This window comes from Pelophylax lessonae (assembly GCF_965119305.1).
Source record: "Pelophylax lessonae genome assembly, chromosome: 2".
NCBI classification, from domain to species: domain Eukaryota; kingdom Metazoa; phylum Chordata; class Amphibia; order Anura; family Ranidae; genus Pelophylax; species Pelophylax lessonae.
In genome coordinates, this window is record NC_138769.1 from 264,817,814 (window position 1) to 264,832,612 (window position 14,799).

The 14,799-nt window shown below is 42.1% G+C and overlaps 2 pseudogenes across 2 annotated transcripts; both read right to left on the reverse strand.

Moving 5' to 3' along the window:
• Positions 1 to 6,524: 6,524 nt before the first annotated feature.
• LOC309548055 (traB domain-containing protein-like) lies at positions 6,525 to 7,132 on the reverse strand (annotated as a pseudogene). The gene has a single exon. The product of its transcript is annotated as a traB domain-containing protein-like (transcript).
• Positions 7,133 to 7,364: 232 nt separating this feature from the next.
• Positions 7,365 to 8,038, reverse strand: LOC309548056 (traB domain-containing protein-like; annotated as a pseudogene). Its single transcript has one exon. The product of its transcript is annotated as a traB domain-containing protein-like (transcript).
• Positions 8,039 to 14,799: the final 6,761 nt, after the last annotated feature.

Here is a 14,799-nt window from a genome sequence, read left to right on the forward strand (position 1 = left end):
GAGCATTTTTAGACAATTGTCTATTTTATGTTTTGTCTTTATTCTGTGAAGGAAGGGGGTCTTGCTTAAAATCATTATTTTGGTAAAGAGTATACATACACTATATTACCAAAAGTATTGGGATGCATACCTTTACACGCACATGAAGTTTAATGGCATCCCATTCTTAGTCTGTAGGGTTCAATATTAAGTTGGCCCACTCTTTGCAGCTATAACAGCTTCAACTCTTCAGGTTTATTTCAGGACACTTTTTAGAGAACAGAACCACCAATGTTCATTTCTGTAGTTATCTAGGTTAGCAACGAAAGGGCACAAAAACCTATTTCATTTAAAAGGGATACTAACCACATTTTAAAAATATGTATAATAAAGTTCCAATCCATGCGGAGGACTCTAATTTAACCAATGAGTCTTAAGGAAGACATAAGTAAAGGCTACCAATAGCAGCAAATCAGCTTTCTTCAACCAGTGGGTTAAGCAGTCCCTCTGAATTGATATTGGAGCCTGGGAAAATGCCTTGCCTAAAGCAGAAACACAGCAAACATACATAGTTGAGAGGTTATCATTAACTCCCTTACAATAACTGAGTCTGGATTTAGGACAATTTTTTTAATTGGATTTTAACCGCTTGCCGACCGCCGCAAGTAAATTTACTGCGGCGGTCAGCCCCGGCCAGGCAGAGTGACGTTAATTAACGTCACTAGCCTGGGATGGTCTGGGGAGCGAGCGCCCGCGGAGGCGCGGTCACGGACCCCCACGCGCGTGTGACCAGCGGACCCGATGTCCGCCGGTCACTCGGCGATCGTCGGGGAGAGGGAGAAAGTCAGGCGGCTTGTGTAAACAAGCTGCCTGTCATTCTCCTCAGTGTAAAAACACTGATCACACAGTTCTACTATGTAGAACCGTTGATCAGTGTCCTTACACCTCAAGCCACAGCCAATCACAGTAAGAATCACGCCCCTAGGGACACACACAGCCCCTCCCTCTCAAATAAAGTTAACCCCTTCACTACCAGTGTATTTTTACAGTAACAGTGCATATATATAGCACTGATTACTGCAGTAATGTCACTGGTAACCCCAAAAGTGTCAAAAATGTCAGTCAAGGGTCCGATCTGTCCGCCACAATGTTGCAGTACCGCAAAAAAAAAAAAAAAATCGCAGATCGCCGCCATTACGCGTAAAAAAAAAATGACAAAAATCTTTCCCTTTGTTAGTAAACGCGATAACTTTTGCGCAAACCAATAAAAATACGCTTTTTACGATTTTTTTTACCAAACATATGTACCATAAAACAAATTGGCCGAAAATGTTAAAAAATTTAGATTTTTACATTTTTTTGGGGGGAATTTCATATAAAAAAAATGTGAAAAATATTGTTATTTTTGCAAAATTTACGCTCTTTTTTTGTTTATAGCGCAAAAAGTAAAAAGTGCACAGGTGATCAAATACCACCAAAAGAAAGCTCTGTTTGTGGGAAAAAAAGGACGTCAAATTCGTTTAGGTACAGCGTCGCACGACGCGCAATTGTCCGTTAAAGTCACGCAGTGCCGAATCGCAAAATACCCCCTGGTCGTTTAGCAGCCAAATCCTGCGGGGCTTAAGTGGTTAATCTTGCATACACTTTCAGCAAGTTCACATAAGTTAAATACTACCATTGCTCTTGGGAAAGGATCGAAGCAAGTATTGAGGGTAGCTCTGCTATTGACATTCAGAGCATTTACAAGGTCTAAGAACTACAGGTTGGCTTCATTTACAAAGTTAAGTTAGGAACCCAATCAAGAATAAAAAATCAGATTGGTGTTTTCAGTAGGTCATTTTACGAAGTACCTATATCTTTCAGCCAATTGGCTTACACAAGCAGCCACCAAAAAAGAATACCATAATCCACTGTTTCAGTTAGTATCACGAATGTACCTCTATTTAAAAAAGTAATCATAGACCTAAGAAGGTAAGCTATTCAGTTGAAACCCCCCCCCCCCAAAACTAAAATGTAAATAAACTGATCTACCACAGTTTTTTGGGGGGGGGGAAGGGGGGTGTTAAGAATGTAGTTACAGAAGTTAGGAATTAAAATGGAAAAAAAAGTTATATACTAGAGTATGTGCATGTGACTAGATGAAGGTATTTTTGTATAGAGATAAATAATGATCACATATATATGTATTGATGGATGTACACAGATCTGTTGTTATACTGGTCTATATACAGTGCCTTGCGAAAGTATTCGGCCCCCTTGAACTTTGCGACCTTTTGCCACTTTTCAGGCTTCAAACATGAAGATATAAAACTGTAATTTTTTGTGAAGAATCAACAACAAGTGGGACACAATCATGAAGTGGAACGAAATGTATTGGATATTTTAAACTTTTTTAACAAATAAAAAACTGAAAAATTGGGCGTGCAAAATTATTCAGCCCCCTTAAGCCCCCCCAGCTGTAAGTCGCTTGGGGTATGTCTCTATCAGTTTTGCACATCGAGAGACTGACATTTTTGCCCATTTCCTCCTTGCAAAACAGCTCGAGCTCAGTGAGGTTGGATGGAGAGCGTTTCTGAACAGCAGTTTTCAGTTCTTTCCACAGATTCTCGATTGGATTCAGGTCTGGACTTTGACTTGGCCATTCTAATGGCAGGGATATGTTTATTTGTGAACCATTCCATTGTAGATTTTGCTTTATGTTTTGGATCATTGTCTTGTTGGAAGACAAATCTCTGTCCCAGTCTCAGGTCTTTTGCAGACTCCATCAGGTTTTCTTCCAGAATGGTCCTGTATTTGGCTCCATCCATCTTCCCATCAATTTTAACCATCTTCCTTGTCCCTGCTGAAGAAAAGCAGACCCAAACCATGATGGTGCCACCACCATGTTTGACAGTGGGGATGGTGTGTTCAGGATGATGAGCTGTGTTGCTTTTACGCCAAACATAACGTTTTGCATTGTTGCCAAAAAGTTTGATTTTGGTTTTATCTGACCAGAACACCTTCTTCCACATGTTTGGTGTGTCTCCCAGGTGGCTTGTGGCAAACCTTAAACAACACTTTTTATGGATATCTTTAACCACTTGCCGACCGCTCACATGGGTACTACTGCGGCAAAGTGGTTTGTTATCGTCCAGCGACATAGACCTACGTCGCTGGACTCCTCCCCTTGTGGGCAGCGCACACGCGCCGCCGGAGGCTCGCTCCCACTGTATTCAGTTACAGCGGGAGTCGGGCCAGGGGAGGAGCGGTGGTGATCACCGCCGCTCTTCCCCGATCGTCGGGGATCGAGTGTGGAGATCCGCCCGCTTGTGTAAACAAAGCGGGCGGATCTCCTAAGTGACAGGCAGGGTCAGATTGCAGGATTCAGCATAGCTGAACCTGCGATCTGTGCCTGTGTCACATAGTCCCCTCCCCCCACACACGTTAGTAAGCACCAGGCATACATTAACCCCTTGATCACCAATAAAAGTTAACCCCTTCCCTGCCAGTGTCATTTTTACAGTAACAGTGCATATTTATAGCACTGATTACTGTAGTAATGTCACTGGTACCCCCAAAAGTGTCAAAAATGTCAGTCAAGGGTCCAATCTGTCCATCGCAATGTCGCAGTCCCGCAAAAAAAAAAAAAAATCACAGATCGCCGCCATTACTAGTTAAAAAAAACAATAAAAATGACATAAATTTCCCGCAGTTAGTAGCTGCGATAATTTTTGCGCAAACCAATCAAAATACGCTTATTGCGATTTTTTTACCAAAAATATGTATCAGAAAACAAATTGGCCTAAAATGTTAAAAAAGTTTGATTTTTACATTTTGGGGGGGGGGGGTTTCACATAAAAAAATGTGAAGAATATTGTTATTTTTTCAAAATTGCCGCGTTTTTTTGTTTATAGCGCAAAAAGTAAAAATTGCACAGGTGATCAAATACCACCAAAAGAAAGCTCTATTTGTGCAGGGAAAAAAAGGCATAAATTTAATTTGGGTAGAGCCTCGCATGACCGCTCAATTGTCCGTTAAAGTAACGCAGTGCCAAATCGCAAAATATGGCCTGGTCAGGAATGGGGTACAATCTTCCGGTCTTAAAGCGGTTAAAAATACTCTCATTGAGAATTTTTTTGTCAAAGACATGTAGCTAAATACATTTTGGCCTACATATATGACAAAAATTGAATATATTGGATATTTTTTAACTGTCAAAGTAGAAAAATATTGTTATTTTTTCAAAATTGTCAATTTTTATTAATATCGCAAAAAATGAAAAATCGCACAGGTGATCAAATACCACCAAAAGAAAGCTCTGTTTGTGGGAAAAAAAAGGACGTAAATTTCGTTTGGGTACAGCGTTGCATGACCGCGCAATTGTCAGTTAAAGTCACGCAGTGCAGAATCTTAAAAAGTGGCCTGAACGTAAGACAGCAAAATCCTCCGGTGGTAAAATTGGTAAGAAATGGCTTTCTTCTTGCCACTCTTCCATAAAGGCCAGATTTGAGCAGTATACGACTGATTGTTGTCCTATGGACAGAGTCTCCCCCCTCAGCTGTAGATCTCTGCAGTTCATCCAGAGTGATCATGGTTTTCTGCATCTCTGATCAGTCTTCTCCTTGTATGAGCTGAAAGTTTAGAGGGACGGCCAGGTCTTCGTAGATTTGCAGTGGTCTGATACTCCTTCCATTTCAATATTATCGCTTGCACAGTGCTCCTTGGGATGTTTAAAGCTTGGGAAATCTTTTTGTATCCAAATCTGGCTTTAAACTTCTCCACAACAGTATCTCGGACCTGCCTGGTGTGTTCCTTGTTCTTCATGATGCTCTCTGCGCTTTAAACGGACCTCTGAGACTATCACAGTGCAGGTGCATTTATACGGAGACTTGATTACATTTCTATTTTTCATTAGTCATTTAGGTCAACATTGGATCATTCAGAGATCCTCACTGAACTTCTGGAGAGAGTTTGCTGCACTGAATCATTTTGCATTTTGTCTGAGTTTTGATTATTGTACCTATCTTGTTGTATTGCCAATTTTTCTTTAATAAAAATGATCTGATTGAAAAAAAAAATCTACCACATGTGTCCTACTGATTTAGCTAAAGTGTATATTTTAACTGTCATCTAAATTTAAGCAAAAAGAGCCATCAATGTACATCAGACTTCCTGTTTTTTTCCAAACCCATGGTCCTCTGCAAGAGTAAGTGTACATTCATGTAAAACTCCAAATACTCAAAAAAAATGTTGTTTAAACTGTGTGTGTCCACTAATCTAGAAATACTTGTGTGCAAATAAAATATTAATAGCAGAACAGAAGAGTCTTATTTCCTCTAAACCGATAAGGTGGTGCAAAAGATTCATCATACAAGGTTGTGTGCTTGGTACACAGAAGGCAAAACAAAATACAAGAAAAAAATTATGCACAAGGGTGTTACAGAAAATGGGTTAGGAAGGTGAATATGACAAAGTGACGCAAGCTGTAATTTCATAGGACATGTACACAGACCAAAATATAAGGCATATTGAAATGTCATGGATTCAATAACAGTGGAATCTACTGTTATTTATCATGCCTGTTTTCTTTTTAGTGGCTCTTTTAAAATTGCTCACTTTTCTAAATCTCATTTATTCAAGTGTCCCTAATATAATTTTCAAAGCTGTACTGGAGTAATCAGATTGGTCGGTGTAGGCAACAGAAATTTCTCTTAGACCTTTTGATAAATGTCCATTTTTAAGCCTGGATACAGGCAACACAAGGTGTACAGACTGAAGTAACAGCCATCCAACAGTCTAATCATGCATCCAGTCATTTTCCTCATACATAAAGCCCATTTCAAGTCCTGTGGCTTTTGCTAAATGGTACCTCTAGCCCAGGGGTCTTCAAACTTTGGCCCTCCAGTTGTTCAGCAACTACAATTCCCATCATGCCTTGTCATATCTGTGAATGTTAGAGTTTTACAATGCCTCATAGGACGTGTAGTTCCGCAACAGCTGGAGCGCCGTAGTTTGAGGATCCCTGCTCTAGCCCTTCTTACGCTTTAAATAAAGTAGGGAAGGGTTAGATGTGATCATTTTTTATTATCACGATCACGTCCTTCACTTTCTGTCCTACTGATGTTAGCCATCAGGATAAGAAAGGAGTTGAAATATCTCCAACAGGCAAATTAATTTAAAAAAAAAACAAAAACAAAGGGGGTTTTGTTTCCAACCCTATTCAAAACTGAGGTTTTGTCATGAGTTACACATTTTGTCACAGGTTACCTTTAGTGAATGATTTCCCTTTTTTTTTTAAAGCCTCATTGATACATTGAGGCATCTTTTTCCCCACAATATTTTAACAATGGCTACTATAGTTACATTATTCACTCTGCTGGAATAGCCTGTGTTCATTAGAAAACCCTATTGTCACAGGCCGAGTATGGTTTCTTCAGAACCTGCAGTAGCTGCCATCTGATGTACACAAAGTTGACTTTTATGGTGCTTTCACTTCAAACAGGTATTTCACAGACAAGTTCTGGACAGCCGCATGTGACCAGCGATGAATAAAGACACAATAAATGAATAGCTCTGTAGTATATAAATAACATGGTTCAATTTAAAAATCCCACATTCTCATTCGGTTCAGTCTTTGAAGGCAATACTTTGTGGCTGGCACTGAAAGGATAAATCAGACAGTTCTTCTACTTACACAAAAACAACCATAACTTACTAGTCCAAAAAATTTCACTTTTGCAGCTAAAGTAATAATTCTACTCAGTTTTAAAGGAGGCGGCACACTCATGATTTCTTGAATGCTTACATCAGTACTCCAGTTCTTCTCTGTACCAGGTACATGTCCCATCTCAACCACTCCAACGAGGATGGTTGGTATGCTTCTTTGAGGTTCATTCTCACAGGCACAAGGTAGTTCTGTTTTTTTAGCTGCTTGCTTCAGCATGTAGGTTAGGTAAATATCTCTCTCAGAGACTATGGTGTGATGGAGGTCAGGAAATTTGCCAATCATTTCTGCCATCATCTGTTCCAATAAATCTTTCTGCTTACATTTCTCCACATCATCTTCACTTATTGGGTCAGACAAGGAGCACAAGCCCCAGGCAAGCTTCACCTATTGCCAGAATGAAAGTGCAGCAATCGCTCTCTTCAATGTTATAGAAATAGGTCCATCCATAGGCGTGCGCACAGGGTGTGCCAGGTGTGCCTGGGCACACCCTAATTACCCATTGTGGTGAAGATTCCCCCTGTTTAGACCCCTGATATTTCACCAAAGCTCCCTAACTAGGCTAACAAAAAAAGAAATTGTAAAAAAGAATAAAAAATAACAATAAAACTACAGACACCGATCTCTAACCTACTGACACCATCAGTACATACACATGTCTCTGAGCTTTGGGGTGCACACCCTAATGCAATAGGCTTCGCACACCTATGGGTCCATCTCCAAGGTGAAACTTGCAAAAAGGCACTTTGCTGGCCTCTTTGAAGGCCTCTTTGAACTCACCACCTGAGGCCATTCCCAGCTGTTCTGTGATGTGCACAGACACTTTCAATAAGAGGATTTGCATTAGACAGGACATAACTCCATTCTGTTTAAAAGCTTGGTGAAGCTTCTCAAAATTAATTTCTTTGGCTTCTTTCAAAAATGTCTCTTCATCCATCTTCAGCATAGATACTCTATACTGGCAAAGCTCAACCACAACAACATCAGATTGTACTTCCTGAATGGTCTTTACCACATCCTGCTGTCACTAAAGTGAGCAGTGCCTACAATGTACACTTTAATTCTATTCTCTGTGCTAAGCTCAGTCAAGGTTTCTGGAAGTGATGGACATTTCTGTCTTTTCTTCGATTTCATCTCCCACAGAATCCTAAAAGCATCAGCATCCGAGATGTGTGGTGATTCAGAAGAATCAGCCGGTCCATCCTCTGATACACCAGATTCTACCATTGGTTGTTTACCAACCTCCTGTGGTCGGCCTTCCTGCATTATAGAATTAGTTCCAGCAGAAAAAAACTGGATGTAGAGGCACAAGGGGTGGGAAGGCTCAGGACTGCCAGCTACCCTCTTCTGCTATGAGTGCGGCCAGGGAAAGGGGCCAGGGCCCCCGGACTGGTTTTTGTCTGATAAATGCACGCATTCCTGGGGGTCAGCGCTTGTCGGCATGTATTAGCACTGGAATTACCACAGTTATCCAAGTAACAGATGGAGCGATCAAAGGAACCATAACTGATTTAATGAGCTCTTCGCAGTTTCATTGTACCGGCCATGTGTACTTACACGTGGATGCCTTAATCTTTGAGACAAGCATATGCTACTGGCAGGATCAACCAGGTAAAAAAATGATTTTAAGCAAGACCCCCTTCCTTCCTAGCTGCAAAGGGTGGGTCAACTAAATATGGAACCTTATGGACTAAGATTGGAATTCCATTAAATTTCATGTGTGTGCAAAGGCAGGTGTCCCAATACTTTTGGTAATATAGTGTATTAATAAATTTTTAGGGAACTTTGAGTGCAGTTTTTTCCTCATTTTTCTTCTTTTTGTTTTTGCTTTGCACATTCTGTTAGGTTGTTTTAATTGTGCTATTCAGTTTGTGTCGCTTTACCGTACGTAAATTTTCATGCAAATTTGTACTTTTGATAATATACTTTACCATGTGTAATTTTGTCACGTATTTGTGGATGGTATATTTCTGCTGTATGCCTCTGTATTTTCTGATATGTTGAGAGTGCCTACATTTTAATTCTTCTTTGTACTACAAAGGATTAATATTTTGTGTCTCAGGAGTTTGCTATGAGCTGTGGTGTGCCTTCCCCTGCATGTATCCTTTCCTGTTTTTTTGAGAGATGATAAATGCAAGAGGTGATCATACCTCGTAGTCAGACAGTCCTGGGAAGTGAGTACCATACAAGTGAAATGTGATCAGGAATGTATCTCTTATCCCACAGTGGGACCCTGGCATAGGTCAGAAGACTGAGTTGCTATATTTCATCTTGTGAGGACATTATTGCATTAGAAGGTTTGAGCATCACAGCACAGCACAACACTTAAGGAATGGAAGATAGGAGAGTGTTCTGTAAGTTGCTGTTACCTTGAATTAACACCTATTCTGCTAAAAATACTTAAACACAGCATAGCCTCAGCCCTGTACAGTAATTATAATATGAAAATGGAAATGTGACGACTATCTGCTATGTTTTTTTTTTTTTTAACTTGTCTTTATTCAAGAAATTGTGTACAGTATTTTAATTGTGCAATCAATTTTTAAATATCTCAAGATCATAAGTTACTTATTATTGACAATAGATAAATCCAGGCAGTAATAAACAACAGTATATTGCAATGATACATAAAGAATACAAGCGAACAAAACCAACAAAATTACCCATAAACTTACAGGATACGTAACTACAATAATATAATATTGTACAGTAACATGTTACCATTTTTTCATCAGCACATACAAACTCAATGTAAAAGCATACTAGGGGAGAGGGTAGATGACTAAGTGAAGCAAAGAATCACTAGTATCCTGAGATTCTATCCTCGGTCCTCATACTTTAAAAATGTTTTTAGGACAGACTCTTGCCTCATATGTCAGCTTTTAAAGCAGAAGGTTTTGATTATTAAATTTTTTCCAAGGACAGTGGAGTGGAATAAAAAAAAAGACAGTGAAAGTCAAGACCATTGACCTTTATTCAGATAAATTAATTCAGAGCAATTGTTTTCCTAGCATAGAAGAGCAATAGTCTAAGAAAACTTTTGGACAAAGGCCGGTAAATCAACATCCTCAAATACTCCCAGAAGATACCGTTTGGGGGTTACACACATAAGGGAGTTAAAAATTATAGGCAATAGAGGAGTAGTCTGGACATGGTGGTGTGAGCACGCTCGTTACCAGAGCTCCGCACAAACCAGGCACCGAAACACCCTGTCTAGCCACTACAGTAAGCCGCAATTCATGTCTGGGGACTGGAGACCTTTACTTGGTACCGGGGAGCCTTGGACTGCAGAGATGACCCGCTACTTTCTCTGCCAGCACTCAACCTCTTTACCAGCCCCTGCACCCGCCTCTGCATCCAAGATGCTGCCGCTAGGAGTCAGAATGTCCAGCACCTCTGATGGCCCTAAGGAGCTGTCTGTTCAAGTGACTATGCCAGGTGAGCCCCTCTTTCTTGCACCCCTCCCGGCCTCTCCCATCCTGTCGCCAGAGCTGCCGTGGGTGGACTCTCCCACAGGCTCCACCATCTCCCTTGTCCCAGGGGTACATGGAGATGGAAATATCTGGGACTTGCTGGCGGAGTGTCAGAGCTGGGCTCGCAGCAGCTTTTTTCTCTGTGCGCAGGCTGTTCAGCTGTCGAATATTTGTCAGCACTCATTGTTTCCTCAGTGGCTTACCTGGTTATCATTATTGACTCATCAGTCCCACCTACAGAAAGCCCCTTCTGGCTATTTAGGCTGCCTTGTTTATTTATTTTCTGCCTTCATCTTGTCAACATATCTGGAGTTTCTCTGCTTTGTTCCTGTGAAAGACTTTGCCCGGCTGACGTCCCTTCTGGTTCCTGATCCTGTTTTTCTGCCTCCGACTATGCTGTTTTCTGGTTCCCTGATCACTGGCTCATCTCACTTCCCATTTGGCTTCTGACTCTTGGCTTATGTTTTGACCACTTTTACCGTTCTGTACTATTTTTTACTATGACATTAAAGGTGTGATTTTATTTTACTTTACTGTATTTTATGTCTCAGTCTGATTCATGAAGACCATGAATTAAGAAGATGTGTATAAAATTAAATAAGTGCACAGGATCAGTAGTGTGAATAGCTGCAACCTTCGAACCAAATGGTGATAAAAATGTGTAGAAAAGAAATCAGGTGCGCTAAAATTCACTGGTGTCACAAATCAGGAAAAGGTGTGACACTATAATGAGTGTCCCCCATATGCCTGTGATGTGTTTCCAAAATTGATGTGCACTTGAACGGGTGTACAGTAAATACTATACACCTTGGTGCATATACTTGGGTGTGTTATGGTGAATAGGTGATGATAAATGGATAATGTGATACCAACATAAACCAACAAAGTGCACAAGTAATTCAAAGAAAAAGTGTCCAATATTTCAATGGTTGCCACCTCAGTGTATAGTCCATATACATATAAAAGTGCATAAAGTCCCAATCGTGCCCTCACAGGCTAAAGTAAAATCCACTCTGTGGGTTCCTCTAGATCCGTGGGGTGCAGATGGGTTCCACCACCTTTGTAGGGATTAGCCCCTTACCATAGAGAAAAGAGGTTAAGGACGGATAATCACCCCAGTAGTGTCTTGGCAATTCAGGGAGGTCACCGTGAAATAATCAGATAGTAAGTGTGGCCTCTTACCAGATCGCTCAAACCAAAAGGCGACTGTCTCACTGATCTTTCGGTGTCTCAACCCAATCCCGGTCCACTCTTGTTCTGGGTGTTACTCTCCGCACAGGTGAGGGCTTCCACGTGTATCTCACAGAAACAGAATCAGACCATAGCGCAGTACCTTTGACAATTTATTAAAACAAAAGTATCCAGTGCACTTACAGTTAGATGTTAACTAATGGACACAGGAAACCGATACCGATATTGGAGAGGCCGTGGCCGCCTGCAGTGCGGTCCTCGGCAACTTGCGATGACGATGCGGCGCTCCTCTGTGACGCGTTTCCACTAAACAGTCGTCTACGGAAATAGGAGTAAATTTACTCCTATTTCCGTAGACGACTGTTTAGTGGAAAGCGTCACAGAGGAGCGCCGCATCGTCATCGCAAGTTGCCGAGGACCGCACTGCAGGCGGCCACGGCCTCTCCAATATCGGTAACGGTTTCCTGTGTCCATTAGTTAACATCTAACTGTAAGTGCACTGGATACTTTTGTTTTAATAAATTGTCAAAGGTACTGCGCTATGGTCTGATTCTGTTTCTGTGAGATACACGTGGAAGCCCTCACCTGTGCGGAGAGTAACACCCAGAACAAGAGTGGACCGGGATTGGGTTGAGACACCGAAAGATCAGTGAGACAGTCGCCTTTTGGTTTGAGCGATCTGGTAAGAGGCCACACTTACTATCTGATTATTTCACGGTGACCTCCCTGAATTGCCAAGACACTACTGGGGTGATTATCCGTCCTTAACCTCTTTTCTCTATGGTAAGGGGCTAATCCCTACAAAGGTGGTGGAACCCATCTGTACCCCACGGATCTAGAGGAACCCACAGAGTGGATTTTACTTTAGCCTGTGAGGGGACGATTGGGACTTTATGCACTTTTATATGTATATGGACTATACACTGAGGTGGCAACCATTGAAATATTGGACACTTTTTCTTTGAATTACTTGTGCACTTTGTTGGTTTATGTTGGTATCACATTATCCATTTATCATCACCTATTCACCATAACACACCCAAGTATATGCACCAGGGTGTATAGTATTTACTGTACACCCGTTCAAGTGCACATCAATTTTGGAAACACATCACAGGTATATGGGGGACACTCATAGTGTCACACCTTTTCCTGATTTGTGACACCAGTGAATTTTAGCGCACCTGATTTCTTTTCTACACATGAATTAAGAAGATGCTGGCAATTCACCTGCAACAATTTTTTTTCCAGATTGGATGAGCAGGTCCACCGCATGACTCAGTTTGCCATATCATTACAGACTCTCCTAATTTGTACTGCTCATCTGGATCCTTCCACTGTGGCTGTTCTGGTACAACCAGTGTTGCAGGCCCTCCCTGCTGCTGCTCCAGTCCCCGTGCAGGCACCTGTCTCGAATATTACCTCTGTAAGAGGTATGTCTGGTTCCCCCTGCTTCCCTAGCATTTTGGGGGCAATCCAGTTCAATGCAGAAAGTTTCTCAACCAGGTTGGAATATACTTTGTAATGGTGTCCCAGGCGTTCCCCACGGACAGAAGCAAATGTAGCGGGGTCTTCCATTATACAAGTTGTAAAGGACTGCTGCTTGACATTTTCAGGAACTCGGCTCCCTCTAGTGGTGCTGAGGTTACACTGCAAGCAGTCAGTAATATCTTGGACACTGGAGACTACATTACCCACACTGCAGTTGTGATACCAGAGTGCACTGCCTCACCGTGCAGCCTTCTGGGGGATGTTATATAAAGGAAGGGAGGAGCCGGGCCCTCTCTTGGGACACAGATCTGAAGCCAGCAGGGAACAAACACAGGGGACTGTTGCCGTACTGAAGAGGCCATAACACTCAGGTCTAAAGTGATTGAAAAGTGGATCCTCTGATTCCTGGCAGACAATCTACCCTGGAAGTCTATCATTGTTCGCAAAGTCAGGATCCGCCCAGCGTCAATACCCGGCAAGGTTTGTGACCGGGACTAGAGACTGTTGTAACAGCGGAAAGCGCCTGGGAACAAGACCAGTTGGTGAGAAGGGCACCTGCCCACAAATTGATTCCTGTTGGGAGAAAGTGTCTCCGGGTGGTACTATATCAGTAGCTAATGTTCTGTCACATGCTTGAGGCCTAGTGTACCTTCACAGCAATCACAAAGTGAGTACCAGTGCATAAAACGCCAGGATACAACACTTACAACACTAGTGAGCCGCCCATCCCTGTGAGACAAGACATTAGGCGCATGTTTGGAGCCTTTAACTTTACTGTGTCCCTCATATAACTGCCTATTACCTCTCTTGGATTATAAATTGATGTGCACCTACATTTGCTAGCGAAGACATCCATCCGGGAAAAGGAACTAAGTGTGTGGGGTCCGTATAAGTCTGGCCTATATGGTAAAGTGATTGGACGTGTACAAAGAGTAACTTTAAGGGAAGGGCTCCTGTGTGTCATTTAACTACACAAGTAGACCTGTGTAGCTGTATTAATTACATGACTTACCAATTCTATTAAATTCCAGTTCAATAGATGTCTCCTGCAGTGTGTTGTGAAGTCCATTTGTATTCTAATGTATGCTGTTCTAATTGCACCCCAGTAAAGTTGTTTTAGCTAAACGTAAACTTTGGTGTCGCACCTGGGCCACAGGGAGCTACTGGAGAAAGGTAACCAGATATTTATTCTCATTTAAAGTGATATCTGCCAATTTTAGCTCCTTAATAGTCCTCTGGTGTTATTAACTCATATTGTGTCAGTTGTGCCTAGGGAGGGTTCGAGCCACGTTTGAGGGTTGGTAGGCACACGTGGGGGCTCGTCCGGGATAAATACAGTCCTGCAACACAACCCTCTCAGCCACAGAATCCCCCTCAACACAGAAATGGATCCTACCGCTGCAGCCGAGTGGTGCAGGGAAGAGAATGTCATAGTGGAAAATGGCCTGGTGGTTGAAATCAAGGGAGAGGTTTGGACTGAGGAAAAACTCCTCCCAGTTTTGAGGGCACTGTCCACAGACAGGAAATTCTGGGTGACTGACATAAAGACAGACACCACCGTTCCACACACGTATGCATTGTGTGAGTGGAGGAAGGGGGTCCCTGATTACTTCAAGGGAGCCAGTGTAAAGACTACTGACCAAACAGAACTTTTCTTAATATATCCAGAAGTTCTTACGGAAGGTCCCTCATCTACCACTCCTGGGGGATCCAATAAAGAAAAAGGTGTCCAAAAAGGGAGTCCAGGGTCACCACCTTTGTCTACCTTTAGCTCAGAGCTGTGTGCTGTTCTCGGGAAGATCGTAGCAAAATGTAGTAAGGACTCCCCAAACTATCTGATGACTGGATATAGGAAGCTCAGGACATTCTCTGGGAAACAGCCTGTGCCTTCAACAGAAGATGGGTTTGAGAAGTGGTTAGATACCGCCACTCAGGCTTTGGAAGAGTGGGAGGTACCAGAAC